General features: G+C 42.8%; 1 long non-coding RNA gene across 1 annotated transcript in view; it reads left to right on the forward strand.

Moving 5' to 3' along the window:
- The window catches only part of LOC115095858, a 61,562-nt gene extending 40,864 nt beyond the window's left edge, over positions 1 to 20,698 (forward strand). The window contains exon 3 of the long non-coding RNA XR_003857894.1: positions 20,255 to 20,698. This is a non-coding gene — a long non-coding RNA (uncharacterized LOC115095858). The remainder of the gene's footprint in view (positions 1 to 20,254) is intronic.
- Positions 20,699 to 20,995: the final 297 nt, after the last annotated feature.

The following is a 20,995-nucleotide window of genomic DNA, read 5'->3' on the forward strand; positions in this document are numbered from 1 at the left end:
CCCTAGGGGAGCCCCAATGGCTTTCCTCTTTCCCTCCGAAATCGGAGCGGCTTCAGAGGGAACTTTTCTTCCGCTCCCCCCCCCCACCTTCCCCTCCCTTCCCCATCTAACCCACCCCCCCAGCCCTACCTAAATCCCCCCTACCTTATTTCAAGTATTTACGCCTGCCTCTGGTAGGCGTATCTTGCGTGCACCAGCTGGCTGCCAGCGCACCAATCCCCTGGCACAGCCACTGTGCCGGAGGCCTCGGTCCCGCCCCCGGACCTGCACCCCGCCCACAACCCCGCCCCCATTCCCGCCCCTTTTTCAAAGCCCTGGGCCATACGCGCGTCCCGGGGCTTGCGCGTGCCACCGAGTCTATGCAAAATAGGCTTGGCATGCGCAGGAGGGTTTTTAAAGGGATACGCATGTATATTATGTGCATAACCCTTTGAAAATCCACCTCTTAGTCTTGCACAAGCCCACTCTGTCTCCTGTCCTCCTTTGTACTGTTTTACTCTAGTTTTAAGGGGGCTGAAAAGCATTTTGAGACAGGAAAGACATAAAATAAAACTGAATTGTTTTTGTATTTCATTTTGCTTAACGTGGACATAACTATTTCACCTAGGAAAAGCAGGATGATGGTCCTCACACATGGGTGACATTATCTGATGGAGCCCGGCACAGAAAACCTTTGTCAACTTTTCTAGAAACTTTGGGTGGCATACTGAGCATGCCCCATATGCCACTATCCACATGTCTACATGGGGTCCCCCTTCAGTCCTCTCTTTTTCCGCCAAGCTTTCATATCACGATGGTGCAGCGAGTGCTCTTTTTGTGGAAAACTGTTTTGTTCCCATTTTTTCTGGTCGTGCCTGGTCCTTCTTCTATCTGGGGTTAGTATTAGGCGTCATGGTAATTATTTATGTTGTTCACGGACGATTCCCAATGGTGCCGCTTCTCGGTGGCCACCAGTTATCGACCTCGTGTTGGATTCTTTTTCCCATGGTGCCGTCTGATTTTTGCCAATGCCTCCAGTGCCCCCAGACTAGGTCCATCACAAACCCCCATGAGGTCTGTATATTGTACCTGGGGGCGTCGCACGACATTCGGGGGTGCACCTTCTGTGCCCAGATGACTTCCAAGGGCCGTCGCACACGGCTCAACAAAATGGATAAACTGTTTGCCGCCAGACCTGATCACTCAGGATCAGGGCAGGCTATGTCATCCTAACCTTCGTGCCTTATCACTCACGGCATGGATGGTAAAAGGATGACTTTGCAGACCCTGGGCCTCTCGGAAGAGGTGTCTCGTTGCAGTCCAGAGAGCCTTCCACTCGGAAGTCTTACAAGCAAGAGGTTCTCGGTTTGATGTGAAGGACAAGGGTTGGATCCATTCTCCTTTTCCACCTCGAAGCTTCTGGACTACCTGATGCAACTTGCTGAAGGTGATTTGAAGACCAAGTCTGTGAGGGTCCACCTCAATGCTATTGGGGCTTATCACCAAGGGGTGGAAGTCTCGCCCATCTCAACGCAGCCTCTCATGAGGCTCTTCATGCGAGGTCTGCTTCAACTCAAGCCTTCAATCCGGCCTCTGGCGGTCTCCTGGGAACTCAATGTGGTCTTAGCTCACCTCATTAGGGCCCTTTTTGAGCCCCTGTGGTCTTGTGTCCTGAGGTATCTATCCTGGAAGGTCATCTTCCTAGTTGCGATCACCTCAGCGCACAGGGTCAGTGAACTTCAGGCTTTGGTATTGTACCCACCTTATAGAAAATTCTTTGATGATAAGGTGGTTCTGCACATGCTTTCTAAGTTCCTGCTGAAGATGGTGATGGGATTCCATCTCAATCAGTCAATCATCCTACCCACCTTTTTTCCAAAGCCACATTCGCATCAGGGAGAGTGGACTCTGCACACCCTGGATTGCAAGAGGGCCCTAGCTTTTCACTTGGATCGTACGCTGGGCCATAGACAGTCCATACAACTCTTTGTCTCTTTTGACTAAAACAGATTTGCTTCATGTTACTGTCTGGACAAGGACGGCCGACGTGACAGCAATTTCAGCCAGTCGGTCCTCCGCAATATTTTTCAGCTCTGAAACCCAACTTCTCCCTGCCTAAGGCCCCTTGTTCAGGTTCAGGTTGTCTCCCAGTGTTATAGCAGCACAGGTTGTTGTGCACTTTGGCACCTGTTAAGTGCAGGCTATCTTATGGTTGGGAGCAGCCTGTAGCTACATATTCACCCATGTGTGAGGACTACCATCCTGCTTGTCCTAGGAGAAAGCAGAATTGCTTACCTGTAACAGGTGTTTTCCTAGGACAGCAGGATATTAGTCCTCACAAAGCCCACCTGCCACCCCGTGGACTTGGGTTTCCTATGTTTGTTGTTTTATTTTTCGTGAATTCTATATTATAAGACTGAAGGGGGACCACGCGTGGACAGTGGCATGCTGGGCCTGCTCAGTGTGCCCAGCCAAAGTTTCTAGAAACGTTGACAACAGTTTTCCATGCCAGGCTCCATCTGATGATGTCACCTATGTGTGAGGACTAACATCCTGCTGCCCTAGGAGAACACCTGTTACAGGTAAGCAACTCTGCTTTCTCTCTTTATTCTCCTCATTCCTTTGACTGTCAGTGTTGCTACTGATATGTATTTCTTATATTTTTCAGTCATTGTTGCCAAAGTAATCCTATGCTGCTTAACCTTATGTTACTGTGTTGCCGAGTCCCAGGTCTCCCCTGTGTCCTCTCTGGTGGAGAGATATCTATATACTCTACCTATATGGTGTATTTGCATTGGTGATGCCATTCTACAATTCTACTTAATGGTTATATCATTATTTTAGATTTGGCAAAGTCTAGAGTTATGCAAATGGTGAGGTGATTAGGTTCTCTTTTTAAAGGCATAGGAGGAAAACTCACAGGCAGTGATAAGTTTATAAAGCTAAAAGTCCTTCATATTAGGTACTACAAGTAGAATGCACCCCAAGTTCATCTGCATCCCAGTTCTGTTGCAGGTGTCCAAATATTACATTGGAACTTGGGGGGTGTGTGTGTGACACTTGTGATGACTTTCTAAGACTCATAATAGGATACTGAAGAGTGCTCAGATAAGTGTTTTATTTGCATATTGAAAAAATCATGCGATAGGAATGTTCTATGACTGATGATTACCTGAAAAGGCAACGAAGGTAAGCAGTGCTAGTAGTACCTAGTATGAATCTGGTACTTACACCAGTAAATCATTGATTGAGAACAACCGTATTTTTCTTTTGATTGTGTGTATCAGTTTTCCTTATTGTGACACCTTAATTCTGTTTTAAATTTACAAAGCTTTCACGTGACCCAGTTTCTGGAAGGTAGGCTTTGGGATAGAGGTGGGCAATTTGAGTCATCAAGGGTCCCTAACTATTATATGCAAATCCATCTCAGGCATATGCAGTGTGGATATCCTGAAAACATAAGTAGCTAGGTGCGTCGCAAGGACTGGACTGAGAACCTTTGCTCTTAAGAATGTGTATGAAATAAATCTGCATACAATTGAGGCAGTGTGTGCCTGCCTATTTATCGCATGCATATTCATTAGGGATATCCTGAAAACCCAACAGATTAGGGGCCCTTGAGGACCAAAGTTGTCTACCCCTGCTTTAGGGAAATCCTGTCTTTTTGACCCCTACCACAGAGCTTCCCAAACCTGACCTGGGAAACTCATCTGTCGCTTATGTTTTCAAGATATCTACAACGAATAAGTATGAGGTAATTTGTGTATACTGTGTCTCCAATGTATGCACATTTTCTCCTGCCTATTTCATTGTGAATTTCTGACTTTAGGTATCCACAGCACAGGTTTGGAGAAACTTTGCCCTACTTAATACACATTGGTAACTGTAGCGTTCAGGGGCATAACCAGAATTTAATTTTTGAGGGCTGCAAGATTAACATAGGGGGCACTGTGCTAGTCACTTACCCCATTCCCAATCCTTACCTTATTTTATGTGGGTCCTTATGGCATTGGCAACAAAACCTTTTAATTGCTGGCAACAATCTGTTTTTTCCCTCTCCTTGCCTTGGCCATCTCTCTTGCTGTCCCTCTTTACTTATGGCAGCTACTTTATGCAAGTGTTAATCTCTCAGGCTGCTATGGAGCAATTATAATATGTATACAGACTTCCAACCAGCCAGGCATTCCTGGACTTCTAAAATGCTGAGAGGGGTGGGGAAATTTATCTGCTAAAAGTAAACAGAAAGATTTAGATGACCTCAAGAGCAGTGTTGTTGGTTTTCCTGTTTAAGTTAGCCTTTTTAAAAAGTGCAGGGATCATGATTCTAGTGCCTCCAGGTCCTCTAACTGCCGCACCTTTAAGGGCTGACTCAGATGTAACATGATCTTACAGCTAGAGGAGGAGGTCTGAGTCACATGTGAGGGGGTACAGGCCCCCGAGGCCCCCTCGTAGCTATGCCCCTGGTAGTGTTGATTTCAAATGAAAGAATCCAAACCTGTAGGGCCTCTCTAATTCTAGAGGCCTGGGTGCTCTGACCTTGGGTCCCAGTCACCTTCCTAGGACAGGATACTCCTTTAGTGCCTCTCTGTTGAGAGAGGCACCCTTCCACCAAACACAGCCTCTCCCCTTGGAGGGAGAGACCCCAAATAAGCTCCTCGCTTTTGAGAGAGGAACATCTGAGGAACACTGTACTCATGTTGGCACCACCCTGCTCTAACATCCTACTCTGTCATTCATACAATGACATCATTCACAGTCAGTGTCTAATGAAACACCGATACTACATTAGTAAAGGGCTAATTTTGGACCCCTCCTTACATTTGTATTATTATTTAATTTCATTAGGCAATTTTTTTTTTTGTGATGTTGAGCCATTATAAGCATCTTGCACTGGTCACAGGAAGATGTTAAAAGCAGACTCATGAGAAAGTCAAGTTTTTCATTGAGAAAAATATTGTCTTGCTCATTTAATAAGTTCATGGGTTACTACAGCAATTCCAAAGTTGTGGAATAAGCTTCCTGGAGGGCTAAGAGAAGAACGAGATCTTTTGAAACTTCAAAGAGGGCTGAAAACGTGACTGATGAGCAGCAGCAGTAATTAAAGCGTATGGAAGGGGCTATAACAGGTTGAGCAGTGGCAGTAAATAAAATATATTAAAGGGGTTAAGCTAGGTTGTTAGGTGAGGTACACAGCAGATACACTCTCAGCATTTTAATTCTTTTAAGTATTTTAATTGTGTGCAGATTTTTATTATGTTCTGTTTTAGTTTTGTTTTAGCTGATGTGTCTTATGATATTGATTGTACATCGTTTTGAGAGATTCTTAATCGGAAAGAGCAATTAATAGCCTTTAAATAAATAAATAAATAAATAAATAAATACTTCCAGCTTTTCCAGTGTCACTCCCTTCCCCTCCATTTTTTCTTTACTCTTTGTCTTTGTGAGGGTGCAAAAAGGTGTCCATAAAAAAAAAAAAACCTCCACTGCTTTCCTGGGAACTTAAGAGGATCTTTTCCTTTCCGACTGGCACCCCCCCACAATCTTCATATCTGAGGTTTTAACTAGTGCTTGATGTTAGGAGAATGTTTTTTTGCTGTTGGAGGATGAAGGCAAAGTCAGCAATTCCTCGAGACCAGCAGCGTTATTGCAATCAACTAGTGCAGGAATAGTAGCAGCAGGAGCAGAGAGGGTGTGGAATATCAGCATTGTCAGTGGTGCCAGACGGTTGCAATAGGTACATTAAAATTTGTGGTGGAAGAAGCAGTAGGGAGCGGCAGCTTTAGCAACAGTATTGGTGTGGTTAGGCAGTTCAAGAGATAATCTATATAGTCTGACTGAACTTCTTTACCAATCCAGACCCTTCCTTCTGCAGCTGTTGAAGGACATTAGACAGCAGGCTTTCTCTCTCTCTCTGCAGCATTGCTACTGGATGGACAAACTGTTGTTCGCCCATCAGCGGAGCAGGCATAAGAACATAAGAAAATGCCATACTGGGTCAGACCAAGGTCCATCAAGCCCAGCATCCTGTTTCCAACAGTGGCCAATCCAGGCCATAAGAACCTGGCAAGTACCCAAAAACTAAGACTATTCCATGTTACCATTGCTAATGGCAGTGGCTATTCTCTAAGTGAACTTAATAGCAGGTAATGGACTTCTCCTCCAAGAACTTATCCAATCCTTTTTTAAACACAGCTGTACTAACTGCACTAACCACATCCTCTGGCAACAAATTCCAGAGTTTAATTGTGCGTTGAGTAAAAAAGAACTTTCTCCGATTAGTTTTAAATGTGCCCCATGCTAACTTCATGGAGTGCCCCCTAGTCTTTCTATTATCTGAAAGAGTAAATAACCGATTCACATCTACCCGTTCTAGACCTCTCAGGATTTTAAACACCTCTATCATATCCCCCCTCAGTCGTCTCTTCTCCAAGCTGAAAAGTCCTAACCTCATTAATCTTTCCTCATAGGGGAGCTGTTCCATTCCCCTTATCATTTTGGTAGCCCTTCTCTGTACCTTCACCATCGCAATTATATCTTTTTTGAGATGCGGCGACCAGAATTGTACACAGTATTCAAGGTGCGGTCTCACCATGGAGCGATACAGAGGCATTATGACATTTTCCGTTTTATTCACCATTCCCTAGAATCTCAGTTCCTTTTATACATTTAGGGGTAGATTTAAAAAAAGAACGCGAGCACGTCCACGTGTGTGCGCTACCTGGTGAGCACACATGGACGCATGATTTTATAACGTGCGCGTGCAAGGCCCAGCCACGCGCATAACCCCTGTGTTTTGCACACACGGGCCATTAAAAATAGGGCCATTATGGAGTAACTTTCAAACTGTTCACACTGAGACAAAGTCCACAGGTACCTTTTGCCTGTGGGCTTTGCACTGATCCTCAAAACAAAAGTACATATGTTCTTTTGCTTTGAAACAAGCTGTGGGTACAAAAGTAGGCATGGACACTGACGCCTTCTTCTGCAGATGGATCTTTCCTGGAAAACTGTGCACATAGAGTTGAAAATGCAATGTGCACACATACATTTCCTTCACCGACCTAAACACCCCTCCAGGAAAGGTACAAGTTATTCTACAATGCGCAAACTTGGAGCTACACTCAAGAAGGCAATTTTCAGACAGCTGATTAATAATGCAGGTTAACGCTTTTTGCCCTCATAACTCACTTTGAAAATTAACCTCCCAGCGGGAAATCATTAAGAAGCAATTAAATCAGTATATGGAAGATAAAATATGACACGTAAAACCCGAGATGACCTTTCAGATATGAGGTATTCGAAGACTCAGCGGTGGCACAAATATAGCTAATGCTGTTACCTCCTTGCCCTAATGCTGGGCCTCTGGGGTGACCCAGTCACAGATGTCCACTGATTTCTCCATTATATTTTAATGCTGCACATTAAAATCTTTTCAGGTCTCAGGCTTTATTATCTTTAGAGACCTGAACTGTGGAGATGGATATAGCTCATTTTTCCTTTCTTTTTTTAAAACACGAAACACATGCACCTATAATTGCTTCTACCCATCTCTCACTGAATCCTTCTTACCTACTGGAGCCCCTGGGTCCCCAGTCAGACATGAGCAACCCCTAGTTGCTCCTGCTGTCAAGTACTGAAATCCAAAAATGACGTTGGCTGACCTGAGGCTCTTTTATAAAAAAAAAAAAAAAAAGATTAGAATATTTTTTAAAAGAAACATTTAACATTTCTTTCTTTGTTGATGCCTTCCTGGTGGAGAGGGGAAGGCCCCAGGTCTTAGATGCCTCTAATCGGGGGCGAAGGGACTATTGAGGGGGGACCAAGACTCCCTCCTGCTTACAGAGGCAGAGAAGCAGCACGCCATAGTTGGCTGAGAGAGAAAAAAAAAAGGAAATTAGACAAGGGACACATTCACAGCTAAGGAAAGGAGTAAAAGCTAAAGCATAAGGGAGGCAGCACATACAAGAACACTTACAAAAAAGGGGCATCTCTTCCATTCTAGGGTAAATCCAGGGCATACATGCACACCTGTCCTGGTTGCAACCCTGGACTTATGCCCTTTCTAGAAGCTACTGCATGAGCTATGAAGTCTGAGGGTTTGGGGAAAGGCAGGGCCAATTGGTCTTTATCTCTGTCATTTTTTTTTTTTTTTACATTTCTTTATCACGCTATCAACAAAAAAAAGTGTTGCCCAAGGCAATGTACATCACATTAAAACTCATATACTCAACAGAGGGCCAGTCTGAACCCATGAAATCTGTCAAATAATAGACCCATTTCTTCCTTGTCATTTCTGACTAAACTACTTGAATCTACTGTTTTGTATCAATTCTCTAACCCCTTGACAACCGTCTGAACTTAAAGAAACACTTCAATCACACATCCAAGGACTGCTTCTACAAATTACAAGTTCTAAAATGACTTAAACCTCTCCTCCATTTCCATGACTTCAGGACAGTCCTCCAAGCCACTCTTTTTGCCAAGATAGACTACTGTAATGCCCTCCTATTGGGTCTCCCCGCCTCCACCACCAAACCACTTCAGATGCTCCAGAACGCGGCTGCCAGAATCTTGACAAACACCAACCGTGGAGATCACATCACACCCATCCTCAGGAACCTGCACTGGCTCCCAATAAGTTTTAGAATCCTACACAAGTTCCTCACCATCATCCACAAATCCAATCACAATCAGCTCCCTCTCAACCTTCAGATCCCGTTTAGACTCCACACCTCTACAAGACCTATCAGAGTAGCCTACAAAGGAACCCTGCACGCCCCCACAACCAAATCCACCCATCGTATATCCACTAGAGAAAAGGCCTTCTCGACAGCGGGGACCAGCCATCTGGAATGCCATTCCTCCAGATCTCAGACAGGAACCCTACCTGTTGACATTTAGGAAAAGACTCAAGACCTGGCTTTTTCAACAAGCCTTCCCATAACCCAGCCTACCCCCCCCCCTCCTCTCCTTAATCCCAGCAAGCCTCCCCCTTCCCCCTGCCAATCCCCCCTATTGTCATTGCGTCACCTTCGTATCCAGTTTACGGTTCGTATATAAGTGCCACTTATACAGAGCACTCTATATCTGATTCAAGGCACATCCAGTAGACCCTTGTTAAGTTTACTCCGTTAAACCTCTGCCGATAGCTACTTCAGCTCCAAAATTCCCACAACCTTGTTTTATGGGGTGGGTTTGGGACTGTTTTTACATACACAGAGGAATTAACTGCAAATTAGTTATGAAACTCCTCTTGTTGGTACCTTTCATTGTTTCAAATGATAGAAATTAATCAGTCATAGCTAATTTGCAGTTAATTCCTCTGACTGTGTTTGTAAAAACACTCCCCAACCCACCCCCACCCCCGCCCCGAGTTGAAAGTGTATATATATAGCATGTCACATTGACTCTATATAGAGAGTCTTTCTCGCCAAGTCTGTTAAGCAACATCAAATTATATTATGGTATTTTGCCCAATGGTCTTCTGTAACATACATAGTAATGATGGCAGAAAAGGACCAAATAGTCCATTCAGTCTGCCCAGCAAGCTTCTTAAGGTAGTAACTGCTATTCGTGCAGATTACCCCCATGTTTCTGTTAAGGGTAGTAACTGCCACTCTGTGCAGTTATCCCCAATCCTTATGATAAGAGTAATAATATTTACAATCAAAATCAAGCAACTGTCAAACCCTTCTTGAAAATTCAGACAATGCTGTTTGACGAGCTTTGCTTTTTGAACTTGGCCATAGAAGCAGTCCGGTGCTTTTGCCCTTATGTTTGCATATCAGTACCCCAGAGTGTAAAAGTCAAGGTCCGTGTTGGTTGTTGTCTGAATTCAATTCCCCCTTTTCCCCCCTTGCCATTAAGCAGTGAATGATATTGCAGTTGTGTCAAAAGCATCAAGGCTTATTAGTTAAGGGTAGTAATCCCTATGCCTTCTATTAAGGGTAGTGACTGCCACTCCATGCAAGTTACCCCCATGCTTATCAGTACCCCAGACTATAAAAGTTGGAGCACTCAGTTGTTGTCAAGAGAAAAAGGGGAATTGGATTCAGACATCGACGTGAGAGCAATGTTGCAGTTGCATCAAAAGCATCAAGGCTTATTGGTTAGGGGTAGTAGTCCCCATGCTTTCTATTAAGGGTAGTAACTGCCACACTGAGCATCTTACCGTCTTGCAAAGAGATTACTACCCTTAACCAATTAGCTTACATGATTTTGACACAACTGCAGCATTGCTTTCTGCTTGGACAATGTGTATGGGGGTGTGAGGGTGGGAAGGGGAATTGGATTCAGATACCAGCCAATGCTGGGACCTCATTTTTACGATTCAGGGTACTGATATGCAGACATTAGGGAAAAATGCAGGACCCCTTCTATGGCTAAGTCCAAAAGCAAAGCATGTTCAAACAGACATTGTAAGTACACACCCCAAATGTTAATAAAGGCCTTTTTCCTTTTAAATGAGCGTGTGTTGATTCTCTATTTGCATAAGAGCATGCAACTTATTTCGCCATAGCCAAAAGCTAGGGGAGGGGGGTGGGGGAGGCAGAATCCCGCCAGTGTAACAGGATGGCCTTTTTTGCAATTAGACTAGCCTTCCGAAGAATGCATTTGTCCCGTTCTCACACCTGAAAAGAGGAAGTGGCATCAAAAGGGGCATCCTCAGGTGTAAGCACCACAGATTCACCCACCAAGAGAGACAAGTATCTACAAAAAGCTTGAATATGTGCACAATCCCAAAAACAATGACCCAGGGAACCCCTATCTATTTGGCATTTACTACAGAGTGTAAATAACCCCATCTATATAACCAAGTCAGAGATAAGTATGCCCTACAAGGGAGCTTAAATTGTATCTCCAGTAGGCTTGAATCCTCTGTTAACTCAGGAATTCTTTTGATGGCAGATAAGAGAGAGACATCTGCCAAAGATAGTATGTCAGCCCTCCACTGAGCTAACAGATCATCACAGGAGATCTTCACTGTAACAGTAAGCAGAGATTTACGGATCCATAAGATTCCCATTCGCCTCAGGATATCCAGCTGAAAAAATTCTTTCATACGGTCAGTAAAACATCCCGCAAATGTGATTTTTGCAGAGAGCTGACATAATGACGCAATTGGAGATAAGCGAAAAAAGATTTGGGGGAGAGATCAAAATGAGAGGACAGATCTTGATAGGAACACATGATTCCTTCAGGATCAACTACCTGAGAAAGAGGTGGTCACACCCCTTTGCTACCATTGGGAGAAATGTGCGGACTGAAGACCTGGAGAAAAGTCCAAATTCCCCCGAATAGGCAAGAACCCAGATACATGAGGATATTGCCCCAATCTAGAACAAAGAAATACCCAAGCCTTGCGTAATAAAGTCAAGAGAAACTTCCAATGAAGAGCAGAGGGCATACAGTCGTCCTTGCATGCAGAACATGATTCATCAGCTCCCTTTCCATATCTAGCGGTGTGAAATACTGTGAGTTAAATAGCCAAGCCTTCACCTGGCGTAGCATCCAGGCCATATTATATCCCTCTAGATTGGGGACCATCAAGCCACCACTACGCCAGGGTCCCACCAGTTGGGCCATTGATATGCCTGCTCCTTTCCCCCGCCAAAGGAATCTTGAAAGCATGGCATAAATTAATTTTATGTCTCTTTTCTGAAGCAGGATCGGAATGGTCTGAAGAACATAGAGCCACTGGGGGCCAAAGAATCATCTTAAAGAGATTTATGTGGCCAGTTACTGACAGGGGCAAGTCTTTCCCTTCCAATAGTTTATTCTTGAGATATTTTAATAGGGGCAAGATATTTAAATCATATATTTTGTCCAAAGAGAAAGATAATTGGATGCCCAAATAGCAAAAGGCTTAACCTGCCCATTTAAATGGGAACTTTGCCAGTCATTTTGATGATGAGCATGTGAAGCTAGAGCCTCCAAGTTCTGTGTCTACTTTTTTAAACATAAGTTTTAGTCCATAGTTCCTATAGTCATATCATTCCCACACATTTTAACACAGATACAGCATGCATAAAATTAGTTAAAAGACAAACAAGAAAAGTAGCTGGTAGAGCTGATATCTTTTTAAAGATGCCACTTTCAGAAATACCCAGGCCCTTCCTCAAGCAATGTTTTGTGCATAAATGATGAAAACATAGTTCCTTAGGAGAGGGAAGAGAGTGTTGGATATGAATGCTCAATGAAAATTGGTTACATTTCATTTGCCTAATGGAAAGGTATAAAGGAAAGAGGTAGGAGGGAGTTAATCTGCCAAATAGCAAAGATTCTAGGTAAGTGCTGGTCCTCATATTTCAGAACTATAAATGAACAGGCTGAAGGAGAATGAAACTGACACATATCAGATGTCCCCCCCAATCACACTCATGCACCCAAAACTCCAAAAAAAAGTTAATTTTTTTGCACAAATTATTTTGTGAAAGCAAAAAACTGTTTTTTTGCAGCAAAATGTTCTCCCAATCTCTGGTATTCATAGACAGAACACATGCAGCGTATTTGCTGTAGGCAGTATATGTGACTCCTGTACAGCTAAGGAATTGTTCTGTGGGTCAAGTGTGCCCTATGAGTCTCCACAGCCAGGCCTGAATAGATGTGAATAACAAGGGTGCAATCGTACCAGGGACCCAAGCTCTAGGGGCTGCCAAATTACAACAGTACGCTTAGAAAGATAAACGCTCAAGTGCTGAAATAATATTTCTAAGGGATATTTGTATAAATAGTTACCTGGCTTTTAAATAAAATATTTTACAAAGTTACTCAGGTAACTCCAGAAATCTATATCAAAACTGAACACATTTGAGCAATGTCTAATAAGCACAAAGGGAACACGTTTGGACAATGACAATAAAGAATTCAGTACCAAAGTTTGGAAAATACAAGGTGAACGTACATGCTTTGCCTGAAGATTTTTAAATGGGGTGCAGGGGGGAAGGGGCATCAAAATGCAACTTTCATCTAGGTTTGCAAAAATGCTAAGGTCGGCACTGGAGATACAATAATTATGTCTGTTGGGAATAAAGCTTGAATGGACTGCTTTAAAAATGGCATACTGCTGCCTCAGATTTCTCTAGTGATGTGCAGTCATTTATAACATCATATAAAACAGTGACATTTGTTTTGTGTCATTTCCTGACCAAAATGATACAAAAAAAACAACAAAATGTCATTTCATTAGCGTGCACTGAATGGTTTTAACATGCGCTAAAATGCAGAAACGAAGAGGTCCATATTTAAAGGGCTTTGTTAAAAACTTCCAATCACATAATGAGATATTTAAATTGAAACTAAAAAAAACCCAAACATTTGTACCTTTGCCTTTTTTCCTCACATCATACTGTTCTTTTGCCTCCCCTTTCATCTTCTGGCTCCTTCAGATTCCTTTCCTTGTTTTTTTTTTCCATTTTACTTTTCCTTCTATGATTCTTCTTTTTTTCAGCTCTCCCTGTCTCTCCAGTTGACTTTGTTTATCTTACCTATCACTTTTCATTATATCTCTCTCCCTTTCCTCCATCCATCAGCACTTCACACCTCATTCTTTTGCATCTCATACATTTTTATCTCTCACCCTTCTGAATCCCATCTTGTTCCTCCATCCAAGCCTTCCCATGCCTGTCTCTCACTCAGCATCCAGCTATCTATCCCTTTTTCTTAAACCCTCTTAACCTTCCATCCCTCTCTCTCCATCATATAGTAAGGTAGTAACAAAGTACATGATGGCAGGTAAAGACAAGAAGGGGTCCATATTCAAAGCCAAAAGTACGGGTCCTGGAAGGACGATGGGCACCTGTTTAAAGATAACAGGTTGGTGGGAGGGTGTCATCGTGGGGTGGGGGCAGGAGGGTTGCTGTAGGGGGGGAGGCAAATTGTAAAGAGTTTTAGGTAGGGAGAATGCTGGGAGGCCCGTGTCTTTTTTTGGAAGGTGCACTTCTTACCCGGATATCTCTAAAGATATCCGGGTAAGTAGCAAGTTATCCGGCTTCATAAGGCCAGATAATTTTATGTCTAAACGGCCATATTCAACCAATGGCTGGTTAGGTTTAAAGTTATCCGGCTATGTGTAGCTATATAACTTTGAACAAGTATATATCAGCGGGATCTTTATTGCGCTGAATATACTGGACAAGTTATCTGGCTATCTTTAGCCGGATAACTTATCCACTAAACAGCCAACTGAACATTGGCCTTGAAAGGTCCAGCAGGTGTGCCGAGCAAGGTGTTTAGAGTTGTAATTGCTGCTCCGCGCAGGTTACGGTTCTAATTCATACTCTGTGCAGATTAGTGCCACGCAGAAATGTTACACGAAAACTATCACCTTATCTTTGTTCTTCATTTTCTTCCTTCAGCATGGCCCCCCTCTGGCTAATTCTGTGTTAATTGACAATAAATGTTACTCAACGCACAATTAAGCTTTGGAATTTGTTGCCAGAGGATGTGGTTAGTGCAGTTAGTGTAGCTGGGTTTTAAAAAAGGTTTGGATAAATTCTTGGAGGAGAAGTCCATTAACGGCTATTAATCAAGCTGACTTAAGGAATAGTCACTTCTATTACTGGCATTAGTAGCATGGGATGTACTTAATATATGGGTACTTGCCAGGTACTTGTAACCTGGATTGGCCACTATTGGAAACAGGATGCTGGGCTTGATGGACCCTTGGTCTGACCCAGTATGGCAATTTCTTATGTTTTAATAAGGGTTCATAGTTTGCAAACAAGTGAAAAATATACAGATAAAAAATACCAGAGGCAGGTTTCAGCATCTTGTGTTTATTTTATTTTTTAGTTAGAGGATTTGCCAAACATTCTAGTCAAGGTTGACTCTCTTTAAAATAAATCTTTTTTCTCACATTTGTTGACATTAGCTATTAGTGCAAGGTAATTGCACATGGCTTTCAAACAATCACATGTGGCATTCACACACAGAACTATTCCATTCTAACATGGTACAGAATGTAATGTATTGTGACAAAATAATGCCAGATTTGATCATGTACAGTAGTTGTATTGAAAATGTCAGCATTCACTGGCAAAAATGCTCTAATAAGGAAGCTGAAGCATTAACAATCTTTCTGGATGGTACCCTGTCACCATCAAACTGTTGTACCACTGCAGCCCGTTCTCTGGAAAGTTATAACTTTATTTACTAGGAATGAGATGATGTCACAGAAAAAAGTCATGTGACCTGTCTCCATCTGCGGGAAGGGGAACATAACCCAATCATTTTGGACTGATGTAGCAGGAAAGGTTTATCAACTTATCAAGTAAGTATAAATTTCTCCACTCATTTTTAGATGTATAAAAGAGAGATTCTGTTTGATAAAGGTTTTGAGACAGAATTTAAACAAAATTTAAGGAACCTGACTGAGAAAGAAAGTTTACCAGAGTTGAGTTCAGCGAATATCCAAAAAGAGGTACTGGTACACTGAACAGAATGTTCAGTTTTGCAGTGCTGAAGCATGCTGAGGCACAGAATATACACTAAGGCAGTGATAGTGAACTCCAGTCCTCGAGTGCCACAAAAGGCCAGTTTTTTCAGGATATCCACCATGAATATGCATACAATGGAGGCAGTGCATGCAAATCTTTCTCATGCATATTCATGGTAGATATCCTGAAAACCTGGTCTGTTTGAGGCTCTTGAGGACTGGAGTTCGCAATCGCTGCAATAAGGCATTGTATTACGTACTTAACTTTGAACCGCTTTTATGGAATTTAGTTAATTTAGATATTGGTTCCTGAAATTATAGAACAGAGATATGATGTTATGAGTCCTGAGGAATATAAGTACATTTATAAAACTGCCTGGAGAAATAAAAATTGATCTCCAGTGCAAAGCCCTTGTATTCTTTTCCTAATAAGAGAGAAATTTGTGAATACAAGTGAATAGTTAACACTAATCTTATAAAGAGAAAAATATACATTTCTCTAGGATAAGTAATTGTGAGTGATAATATACAGCTACTACATGTGTGTTTTGGAAAATTATATTTTCTGTTTACAATTCTCCGAAGAAGAAAAGAGGAAATAAAGAGGAAATCATAAGAGATTAGATAGGGAATACTTCTATTCTGTTTTCTTTGATTAAATAGAGTTCACACAAAACAATTAAGGGGAGATTTTAAAACATATGCGTGGACGTACATTTGTGCACGCAACCCGGCGATTTTGTAACACAGCACAGCCGCACGCATGTTATAAGATCAGGGGTCGGTGCACTAGTGCAAATTGCGCGCGCCGAGCCCTCGGGGAGCCCCACTGGCTTTCCCCGTTCCCCCCCCCCCCCACCTTCCCCTCCCTGTCCCACCCCCCAGCCCTAAAGAAAACCCCCCTGTACCTTTGTTTTGGAAGTTAAGCCTTTCCCCCCTACCTTTTTTTTTTTCCTTAGTTTTGTTCCAAAACTTACTTCAGCCCTTTTTGCAAGCCCCGGGACTTACAAGTGTTCCAGGGCTTTAGGCCTGGCACACGTAACCCTTTTAAAATCCGGCCCATAGTGAATAAGAGACCCAACCTGTAATATGTTTGCTCTTCATGCTGAAGTGATGGAACAAGGCCTTCTAGGTAAGAAACCAGGCCCCCCCCCCCCCCCCCCCCCCCCGATTCGAGAGATTGAAAGGGAAGTTTCATGAGTTGAGCCATGACTGCACTAAGGTGTCATGGTACTTGGGGTTTACTGGTTGGAGGTTTATTTGCCACAGTCCCTTCATGAACCTTAACACTAATGGGTGGCAAGAGATAGGAGATCTTTTCAACCTGCTGATGATAAGCTGCAATGCCATTGAAATGTACCTTGACTGAAGGCCTGATAAGAGGAAGAAGAAGAGAAATTGAAAAATGTCTCTTGGAACACAGGAGAAGGGCCCCTGAGGATTGGTCTGATGCCATGTAGAGAACCTTTTTCACTTGAAACCTTCCCGGTGGAATGTTATCTAGTTGAGATTAGAATGTCTTCCACAGGAGGAGGATACTACTGTGTGCTCATAATCCACACTGAGAAGGCCAAATGGAAGATTTGGGTGTCAGAGTTTTCCATTCTCCTGGGTGATGAGAGTCAGTGACACTCTGAGCTGGATCGGGGGCAAATCAACAGATGGAGGAAGTAAGTATACCAAACTTGATGTGGCCCAACCAGAACTATAAGAATAACTTTTGTCCTGTTCTGTAGAATCTTCTTCACACTCCTGAAAGTGAGTGGAATTGGAGGGTATGCATAGAGCAGACCAATGTTCCAGTTTAGTAAGAATGTATCGGACACTAATATGCATTTGTTCAGTCTTATGAAAAATAACTGCCTGATCTTCCAGTTGTCCTCTGATAAAAACAGGTTGACCACCAAAGTTTCCCAACAGAGGAACAGGTTGTCCAGTATCACAACTGATCTAGGGATCAGTTGTGATACTGCAGGACTCTGCAGAGTCGGTCCACCAGTGTATTTTCAATGCCCTGGATATAGGGTGTCTAGTAGGGATGTGAATCGTTTTTTAACTATTTAAATTATCGTCCGATAATTTTAAAATCGTCATTAATCGGTAAGGGACTCGATACAATAGGAATTCCACCGATTTATCGTGAAAAATCGGGTTTTTTTGTTAGTGCGCACTAACGGAAGTAATGATACAATTTGACACTTTTCAGGTCAAGTTAAGGTCAGTTAAGTCAGTTAGGAATGAATATGTATTCCAATTGGCTGGCTGCCCTCTTATTTATTGATGTTACCAAGGTTCCCACTGAGGTGATGGTTTAATATATGGGGGATAGGTGGAAACGGTTGGTAGCTTGACAAAAAAAGTAATGTGATCACTGATCAGTCAATGTGACTAGAACTTGTGCCCTATCCCTGATACAGTGAGTGTTGTGATCTTCCTGCACACAGTGCCCTATCCTGATTACCGGGGGTGTTGTGATCTTCCTGCATGCAGTGCCCTATCCCTGATACAGTGAGTGTTGTGATCTTCCTGCACGCAGTGCCCTATGCCTGATACCGGGAGTGTTGTGATCTTCCTGTACACAGTGCCCTATCCCAGTTACCGGGAGTGTTGTGATCTTCCTGCACACAGTGCCCTATCCCTGATACCGGGAGTGTTGTGATCTTCCTGCACACAGTGCCCTATCCCTGATACTGGGATGTGTGCAGGAAGATCACAACACCCCCGGTAACTGGGATAGGGCACTGTGTACAGGAAGATCACAACACTCCCGGTATCAGGCATAGGGCACTGCGTGCAGGAAGATCACAACACTCCCGGTATTGGGGATGGCAAAATCCCAGGAGCAGGAGCCCAGAGGAGTGTGGTGCCAGAGCCAATAATGCCTATGGATGGAGTGCTGTGCTGGAGCCACTGCCACCATAAGAAGAGAATGCTGTGCTGGTGCTGCCACCAATAGTAAGTTGGGGGGGAATGACTGAGAATTCAGCTACAGGGTCAAACACTCTTGCAGCAGCCCTGACTGAATTAAGGAGCAGAGTGGCTTTTCCTTGGCTCTGCTCTAGGCTCTATCTGCTCCAGGCTCATCTGCCCCTCTCTCGTTCCCTGCATTATTCTGCCTGACTGTATTTGACTGTTTTTTGTATTTAAACTGATGTATTTTTTCATGCTGTTGATGTATTGTTATTGTGAGCTACTTCAAGTTCCTTTATGAGGGATATAAAAATTCAGTGCAGTGCAGTGCTGGAAGGAGAAGGGGAAGCAGAGGGCTGTTCTGCGCTACTTAAAATTTGGGGACCTGGCCGATAGTCACCGTGGCAGAGCCCTGTGCACTCATGCACAACAAAGCCCCTGGTGCTCCCCCCCCCCAGAATCACTGAGCTATAGACGATCATCTAAGTCTGCCTAATGGAAGCGCTGGCTCTGCTACCAAATATCCTTGCACCATCCTTATATAGCCTGCTGGTACCGATCCAGTTAACCCCCATGGCCTCTGGTATTCCTAAGTCATGTTTCTGCTCTCACTTCACATTTCTTGCAACCAAAGATCTGTGCTTACCCTTTTGCCTTCTTGAAGTCTGTTACTGTTTTAGTGATGGAGGCTGACCTGGCTAAGGAGTGATATCATACAAGTGATCATGCTCTTTGGCTGGCTGCTGCGATATATCCTTGGCAATGTGCGCACAGGGATAACCGATTAGGATGCACTGAGTGGTCATTTTCTGCTGTCATCTACTATTACTATGTCGCTCTGATTTATCAAGATTTTTATCCCGGAACAGAAGAAACACTTCACAATCCAGGCTGTAGGTTTTCATGGCCTTGCATTTATACTTTTCTCATTTTAAATGCTAAAACCAAGTGTTAATGTGCGGGGCACCTTACAGAAAGTACACATGAGACCTTTTTTTTTATGTACAGAATACTGAAGTCAGACAACGCAAACGGTTCACTAACCAGGGAATTTATTGTTGAAAAGACAAAATCCCATGGCATTTCTCAAAAAATAGCAAATATCGTGGAATTGACAATCAGAAATCAAATGTCTACCCCTAGACTAGACCAATGCTGACTGGATTCCACAGGTAGAACATTTTGTGTCTAGAGAACAATCCAGAATATGACTCTGATCCTTATGTATTTTCTGCTCAGACTTGTTTATGAGTGAGGTGCCCGAGAGGGAAAAAAAAAAGTCTAATTTTCTGCTAGCTGGATTGGTCTTCCGCCTGTAGTGGTTGAAACATGAATTAATAGGAAACTGGACATCCTCACAGTTAATCGATGGTTGAACATCCTGATCTGTTTTATTATTATGATTTTTTTTATGCCCATGTGATAGAGAGATTTATTGTTGTGGGCACAGAGGTAAAATCAATTATTCATATTATAAATTAGAAAATGATTTATGACTGCAAGAGAGTCATCAGCACTTGTGAGTAGAACCTATTAAAGATAAATCGTGGTAAAGGAGATCAGATTTATAAATCCGACTAACTGCAGCCAGCTTATCAACATACCCAGTCTTCCCCTTGCTCTCCCCCCTCTAACCTCTTGTGTATTCCCTTACTATGAGGATTACATTGAGGAATACTTTGCTTCTTTTGTTTGCGCCTTTTCGCTTTGCAGTTGCCCAGTTTGGTGAAATTAAGCAATCATTTTGTTTTCAAGGTTGACTGATCCCCCAGTTTTCTTTGTCCCAGTTTACAATGGATTAGAGATGTCAGTGAGTGACAGGTCGGGATATGAATGATAATACTTTTGTTATGAAGCACTAAGCTCAAAGGTAAAATTAGTAGAACAAAAAAACAATCCTGTTTTTTTTTTTTCTCAATTTTCTTGCAGAGCCTTGGATCACCTGAGCCTTCTGCTTCTGAATCAGCACTGAAGCTATCACCTGCGGAAAGGGTGACAGATCTAACAACAAAATTGTAAATCTGTCAGTTTCTTATGTGCTTTCTCCCATGCTAGAATAATAGTTTCTAGATTTACTTTTTTTTCTTCCTTTATCTATTTTTCCCTTCACTTAATGCACCACTCCTTTGGCTTATACTGTAGCTCTTTAAAAAATGTTTTCAGCAGCTGTTGAAGTTCCTTTCAAGCTCAGAAAATCACTCAGACCTTGCAATTCCTAGTATGAGCACTCATCACCTCATAGGTCTTCAAGATCACTTAACTCTTCTCAGCAGAGCTGTTACTGTATCTGAGTCCTCATAGAGTCTCGTAACCTTACTCATCCCTAGAATTACAGCCCTTGAAACTCAGAATTTGTAATTTTGCATACATGTATCTGTGCCCCTTTCATTTTTGATTTGTGGAATGGGAAAGTCAAATTGGTTATATGATTTCTAGGCTGCAGTCTAACAGGACAGAGTCTGGGATCTGATAAAGAACTTCCTGATACCCCAGTAATATTTTGCTCATATTCCATGGCACAATTAATAAAAGGCTAGGAACTATTTCATGTGCCGATCTGTTCTTCTTCAGCTAGGTCTGGTGAAGGAAATCTCCCTGTCCAATGTAAGAGAACAATGGAATTCTGAGAAGAATGCTACTCGTTACTTCAGAATACAAGATCTTAAAGAC

Source organism: Rhinatrema bivittatum, chromosome 7 (genome assembly GCF_901001135.1).
Source record: "Rhinatrema bivittatum chromosome 7, aRhiBiv1.1, whole genome shotgun sequence".
Classification (NCBI taxonomy): Eukaryota; Metazoa; Chordata; class Amphibia; order Gymnophiona; family Rhinatrematidae; genus Rhinatrema; species Rhinatrema bivittatum.